Source organism: Mercurialis annua, linkage group LG3 (assembly GCF_937616625.2).
Source record: "Mercurialis annua linkage group LG3, ddMerAnnu1.2, whole genome shotgun sequence".
In the NCBI taxonomy this organism is placed as follows: domain Eukaryota; kingdom Viridiplantae; phylum Streptophyta; class Magnoliopsida; order Malpighiales; family Euphorbiaceae; genus Mercurialis; species Mercurialis annua.
The window spans coordinates 21,071,651-21,079,422 of NC_065572.1; the positions used below are offsets into that span (position 1 = coordinate 21,071,651).

General features: G+C 31.6%; 1 long non-coding RNA gene across 1 annotated transcript; it reads right to left on the reverse strand.

Moving 5' to 3' along the window:
• Positions 1 to 4,060: 4,060 nt before the first annotated feature.
• LOC126675199 (uncharacterized) lies at positions 4,061 to 5,981 on the reverse strand. Its single transcript, XR_007639700.2, has 3 exons — positions 5,656 to 5,981; positions 5,498 to 5,575; positions 4,061 to 4,431 (listed from the first exon to the last, which is right to left on the reverse strand). It is a non-coding gene; the product is annotated as an uncharacterized LOC126675199 (long non-coding RNA).
• Between the last annotated feature and the right edge of the window lie 1,791 nt (positions 5,982 to 7,772).

The following is a 7,772-nucleotide window of genomic DNA, read 5'->3' on the forward strand; positions in this document are numbered from 1 at the left end:
TTTTTAGCGATTTAAGCCATACGTTTACAAACATTACCTAAAAAAACCAAGCGTTTCACCTTTTTAGTAATTTAAACCAAACGTTAAAAAACGTTACGAAACATATCCAAGCGTTTCACCTTTTCAGCAATTTATGCCAAACGTTTATAAACGTTACTAAACAAATCCAAGCGTTTCACCTTTTTCGAAATTTAAGCCAAACGTTTACAAACACTATGAAACAAATCGATACATTTTACCTCTTTGGGATTTAAGCCAAACGTATGAAAAAAATTCAAACATTTCCCCTTTTTAGCAATTTAAGCCAAAAGTTTACATACATTACGAAATAACTCCAAGCGTTTCAACTATTTTAGCAATTTAAGCCAAACGTTTACAAACGTTACGACAGAAATCCAAACGATTCACCTTTTTAGCGATATAAGCAAAACGTTTACAAATGTTACAAAAAAAAACCAAATATTAAAAATGTTACGAAATAAATCCAAACGTTTCACATTTTTAGCGATTGAAGCCAAACGTTTACAAACGTTATGAAACAAAAACAAGCGTTTCAACTTTTTAGCAATTTTAGCCAAACATTTACAAACGTTACGAAACAAATCCAAGCGTTTCACCTTTTTAGTAATATAAGCCAAACGTTTACGAACGTTACGAAACATATCCAAACATTTCACCTTTTTAGCTATTTAAGCCAAACGTTACGAAACAAATCCAAACGTTTCTCCTTTTTAGCGATATATGCCAAATGTTTACAAAGGATATGAAACAAATCCAAATCTTTCACGTTTTTAACAATTTAAGCCAAACGTGTACAAACGTTACGAAAGAAATCCAAGCATTTCACCTTTTTAGAAATTTAATCCAAACGTTTACAAACATTATGAAAGAATTCCAAGCGTTTCATGTTTTTAACTATATAAGCCAAACGTTTTAAAAACTGTAAGAAACAAATCCAACCGTTTTACCTTTTTAGCGATTTAAGCCAAACGTTTACAAACGTTATGAAACAAATCCAAACGTTTCACCTTTTTAGCGATTTAAGCGAAACGTTTACAATCGTTACGAAACAAATCCAAACGTTTCACCTTTTTAGCAATTTAAGCCAAACGTTTACAAACGTTACGAAACAAATCCAAGCGTTTCCACCTTTTTAACAATTTAAGCCAAGCGTTTAGAAATGTTACGAAACAAATCCAAATGTTTAACCTTCTTAGCAATTTAGGCCAAACGTTTACAAACGGTACGAAACAAATTCAAAAGTTTCACCTTTTTAGCGAATTAAGCCAACCGTTTATTAATGCTACGAAACAAATCCAAATGTTTCACCTTTTCAGCAATTTAAGCCAATCGTTTCACATTTTTATTAATTTAAGCCAAACGTTTACAAACATTACCAAACAAAACCAAGCGTTTCACCTTTTTAGCAATTTTAGCCAAACGTTTACAAACGTTATGAAACAAATCCAAGCGTTTTACCTTTTTAGCAATTGAAGCAAAACGTTTACGATCGTTACGAAACAAATCCAAACGTTTAACCTTTTTACGATCGTTACGAAAAAAATTCATTACGTTTACGATCGTTACGAAAAAAATTTCAAACATTTCACCTTTTTAGCAATTTAAGCCAAACGTTTACATACGTTACAAAATAACTCCAAGCATTTCACCTTTTTAGCAATTTAAGCCAAACGTTTACAAACGTTACGAAACAAATCCAAACGGTTCACGTTTTTTGCAATTGAAGCCAAACGTTTACAATCGTTACGATAGAAATCCAAACGATTCACCATTTTAGCGGTATAAGCCAAACATTTACAAACGTTACGAAACAAATCCAAACGTTTCACCTTTTTAGCGATTTAAGCCAAACGTTTACAAAGGATATGAAACAAATCCAAATGTTTCAAGTTTTGAATAATTTAAGCCAAACGTTACGAAACAAATCCAACTATTTCACCTTTTTAGAAATTTAATCCAAACGTTTACAAACGTTTCGAAACAAATCCAAGCGTTTCACCTTTTTAGCAATTTAAGCCAAACGTTTACAAACTATAAGAAACAAATCCAACCATTGACCTTTTTAGCAATTTAAGCCAAACATTTACAAATGTTACGAAACAAATCCAAACGTTTCTCCTTTTTAGCGATTTAAGCCAAACGTTTACAAACGTTACAAAACAAATCCAAACGTTTCACCTTTTTAGCGACGTTACGAAACAAATCCAAACGTTTCTCTTTTTTAACGATTTAAGCCAAACGTTTACGAAAAAAATCCAAACGTTACAAAAAAAATCCAAACATTTCACCTTTTTAGCGATTTATGCCAAACGTTTACAAACTATACGAAACGAATCCAAACGTTTCACCTTTTTAGCGATTTAAGCCAAACGTTTACAAACGTTACGAAACAAATCCAAACGTTTCGTCTTTTTAGCAATTTAAGCCAAACGTTTACAAACGTTACGAAACAAATTCAAACGTTTCCCCTTTTTAGCGATTTAAGCCAAACGTGCACAAACATTACGAAACAAAACCACATTTTTAGGAATTTAAGCCAAACGTTTACAAACGTTACGAAATAAAACCAAACATCTAAAATGTTACGAAACATATCCAAATGTTTCATATTTTTAGCGATTTAAGCCATACGTTTACAAACATTACCTAAAAAAACCAAGCGTTTCACCTTTTTAGTAATTTAAACCAAACGTTAAAAAACGTTACGAAACATATCCAAGCGTTTCACCTTTTCAGCAATTTAAGCCAAACGTTTATAAACGTTACTAAACAAATCCAAGCGTTTCACCTTTTTAGCAATTTAAGCCAAACGTTTACAAACACTATGAAACAAATCGATACATTTCACCTCTTTGGTATTTAAGCCAAACGTATGAAAAAAAATTCAAACATTTCCCCTTTTTAGCAATTTAAGCCAAAAGTTTACATACATTACGAAATAACTCCAAGCGTTTCAACTTTTTTAGCAATTTAAGCCAAACGTTTACAAACGTTGCGATAGAAATCCAAACGATTCACCTTTTTAGCTATATAAGCAAAACGTTTACAAACGTTACGAAAAAAATTAAATATTAAAAATGTTACGAAACAAATCCAAACGTTTCACATTTTTAGCGATTTAAGCCAAACGTTTACAAACGTTACGAAACAAAAACAAGCGTTTCACCTTTTTAGCAATTTTAGCCAAACATTTGCAAACGTTACGAAACAAATCCAAGTGTTTCACTTTTTAGTAATATAAGCCAAACGTTTACGAACGTTACGGAACATATCCAAACGTTTCACCTTTTTAGCTATTTAAGCCAAACGTTACGAAACAAATCCAAACGTTTCCCCTTTTTAGCGATATAAGCCAAACATTTACAAAGGATATGAAACAAATCCAAATCTTTCACGTTTTTAACAATTTAAGCCAAACCTTACGAAAGAAATCCAAGCGTTTCACCTTTTTAGAAATTTAATCCAAACGTTTACAAACATTATGAAAGAATTCCAAGCGTTTCATGTTTTTAACTATATAAGCCAAACGTTTTAAAAACTTTAAGAAACTGTCACGACCCAATTTCATGAATCGTGACCGGCGCTAGGGTATGGGTATGGTCGTACTAAAACCCGTAGCAAGCCTCGCGGAAATAAATCAAATACATTAACCTGCAGAAACTGCTCGGGGGCAACCGAGACTCCAACCTAAGTCTAACAATTTATATTACAGTTCTAATATAAATAATTAAAATATCCAAAATGCTCAACAACATGCCTTAAATATAATATTAAAATAATCCATAGTAGTAATGCCAATATAAATGATCGATCAAATCGATAATCCCAAAGTGTAATAATAAATGTAATATATAAACTAGTTCTACTGCGGTCTAAGAGTTCGAAAACATAAACTAGTTTAAATAACATAAAAACCTCCGAGGAATCAAAAGAATCGGAGTGGATCACCTTTCAAATCATAAACCTGGAAAATTTGGATCAGATATACTGAGATGAGTTCGCAATACTATTTACATTTATTAAGTTTAAAAACCTTAAATCAAACATTTTTATACAAATATAATACGATTATAGAAAACAGTATTGAAAAGATCCCAGCGTAAGTATGACATAGCATACTGATAAACCCAGAGTGGACGAGAACAAATCCTCGTCATAAATATACCAGCGTAAGCTAAACTTTAGTCTGCCGTTTCCCAGAGTACTCACCGGTGCACACAGTCTCGAGTAGCTCATTTCAATCCAGATCCATAATCGCTTAAAACAATTAAAAGCATTTATAATACTAAAATATAGTGCGGTACTTAATAAAGCGGTAAATAGCACTACAAACTCACTGCTTGCTTATCCACGTGATCTTGGCAAACAGCTAACCATGCGTAGACTCCGAAGCACGAGCAGTCGACGGGTCTAAAATAATAAATAGGTTAATATCCGTACGACCCCTAACTCTAAGATCACTAGACGCCACGTAGGACTAGCACAATTAAATAACCAGATAAATCACAGAGAAACACAATTCTCAAATAAATTGTAATGCCGTAATTAATTCAAGACTATTGAGTTCGCACTTAAATCCAATCCGAAAATATTATTTAAAATAATATGTAATTGATAAATAAAATCAATTTCTCAAATAGTGGGTTAGCCGAGTTTTTCAAAACTATCAAGCTAAACCCACATGTCGGTGACCCAAGTCCTAACCGACCCAACTGATATTCCAAAATTTATAAACCACAGTTTATAATTAATATTAAATAAAATATTAATTAATATCAAAATAGAACTCAATAGCTTGAAACCCAAGTGATTAAAAATTACCGGCAAAATATCTCCTTAAATAAATCAATAGATAATTAGAAAGGCTAAATTACAAATTTAGCCAAATTGGCATGCTAAGCCAAAATTTAAATTAAACAATAATTACCCAAGTAATTATATGAATTTAAGCTATAAAATATTTTTTTTTAGAGTATAATTATCAATACCAAGCCAATTGTAAAGAAAATAACATTATTTTTCAGATTTAAAATAGTGCGAACAATTAACAATTTAGCAATTAAAACGATATTTGAAAATTTGTTTTCAAATTAAAATTTAATCAATTTAATAATTATAATATTAAAAATGAAAACAACAAATAAAATAAGAAACCAAATATGAAGGCAGTAAGTAAAAGCATTGAGATTTGAAATCCATGGCCAAAGCAATATGAACAAATCATAAACAATTTTGCCGCAAAAACCAGCAATTCCTTCATGCAACCTTTAACCATAATAATTTAAATTAATTACCAAATCCACTAACAGTGCCCATCTAACTTTCTAAGGTTCATAAATAACTTACTAATCATGCCAAATAACCCTTCCTTTAAGAAATAAAATGAGGAATAACAGCATTAACAAAAAGAAAGAACACATCTAATATTCATAAAGACGATGGAACGACGGCGACTCAAACGGAGAGATTTACGTACCGGTTCCGATTCCGAAACTTTAGAATCGTAAAGGATTGAGGTCACTATCGCTGGAATAAGACGGATCTCAATTTGGTTCTAAAATGCACAAGAAAAACGCTTATGAACGGAAGTAGCGCTTAGTAACAAAACTGAAATATAATGAACAATCTACTTACCGAATTTAGAATGATTTTGATGGATGAATTGAGCAGCGTTTTTAGAGAATTCAAGAGGGATGTGACGGCTAGGATTTTATTTATGAAAGGAATGAATTAGGGTAAAAAAAAGAAGAACAGAAAAACGTGTATATAAGAGAAGCAAAAAGATGCGTACTGTGCATAATGGTTGGCAGAGTAAATTTTTTAGCAAAATCCATGGGCCAAAATAATGTTAGTTTGCATGGGAAATAATTATTCCTAATGCATGGGCCAACACACACAGGCCCAACCAAGAGAATCAACCAATGCATGGGTCAAACCAACCCAACACAATTTGAACCAAACCGAATCACGAATTCGTAAGCGACTATAAATTATAATCGGAAACTTATCGAAAATATATATATTTTTTTTTTAAAAAAATATGGGATATTACATTCTCCCCGACTTATAAAAAAAATTCGTCCGCGAATTTACCACAACAAAAATAATATAAAATCAATTATATCATGCACAAAATCACACATAACTCAAAAATACGGAGTAACGCGTTCTCAACGGAATGAAAGAAAAAAAAACTACGGAGAACACATTTCTAATTTCAAAAAAAAAACATGTCATTGAACAAAATTAACCCAAAAATACTTTGAGACAAAATCAAGACATGCTAAAACAAGCTTGAAATTTTATAACAAAATCAACTTGTAATTATATCATTTTTTTTTTAGTACGCTTCAAAATTTATTTTGAAATTTAAAGTCATCTACAAAACTTTCAAAATTTTACCAGGAGACAACTCAACGGAAACAAAATAAAACCGCATAATTTCACTTAAGCATAACAAAACCGCAATCTCAAAAAATTGAACAAAACTCTAACCAAAAGATAATTCTACCATAATGAAAACTGAGGTGAGTCAAAGCGACACAAACATAAATTAACTGAAAACACGCTAAAGATAAAAAAAAAGTGTTACCTTCTCCTCAAGTTAAAGAATTATGACCTCAAAATATACTTCCACTAAGCAATCACAAAAGCAAAACCATTAAATAAGTTAAACACTATTGAGCTCCATTTTAAAAACATAGTCCGGAAACTTTTTCAAACCATCTTGTAAAGCAGCTTAGATAAAAACAAAATAGTACTTAATCGAGTCAACCAAGACTTCCAAGCTTACAACACATGTCGGGCGACTCAAGTCTATCCCGACCCAGGAAAACCATAGTATAAACCCCGATGCTTAAAATCCAAAATTTCATTTTATAAAACAACATGAAGTTTGAAAAGCAACGGAACCCAACATTATTTAACTAGTGAAAAAGTTTCATATATCGAACAATCTTAAAAGGTCACAAAGCTGTAATGCTATCTTCCCTTTAACATAAAGTAATAACACCACTTCCAGGTGAAATCAACGAGGTATAACAAACTCCCCCACACAAAACTCAACTGAACTACTAAGGATAAACCAAAAACGAACCTCGAATCTCAAATTCGAAACTGATTTGCAATATAACTATTGCAACACACATTTCTAACAATTAGGTTCTTCAACTAATAATAACACAATCATTCATCTGAGAGTCACAATTACTCTATACCGGAGCGGTTTGCCAAAACCAGTTCGAAACTTATCTATTGTAAAATCCCCAAAGTCTAATATAAAATTTAGCGCTAACTCAACTGTTGTTCTCCAAATTCCAAACTCTTTTGCCTCAATCAAAACAATAACACTGCAACATAGCTGTTAAAATTTATCGTTCTAAAATAACTTCTTACCTACACTTATAGCATCTCGACACCAAAATAATCGATAAAAAAAAACTCAATAAACTTCAGGTAATATTTCGGTTCCAAAACAAACATTATAATAATCATCTAATCCTAACGATTAGTACCAGCTCGATAATACTATTAACTTGTGAATCAACAACACAAAAATTCAAATCGCAATTCAGAGAAAAGCGAACCTCTCTCATGATAACAAAATAAATTTCTATATCAATGATAAACAATATCCATCATAATGATTCTTCCAATCACTCAGAAACATAATGCCATGACTACTCTGAACATTGTCTACATCTGACAACATAAAATTTTGTCGCCCTTACCAAGGGTTCAACAACTGACCC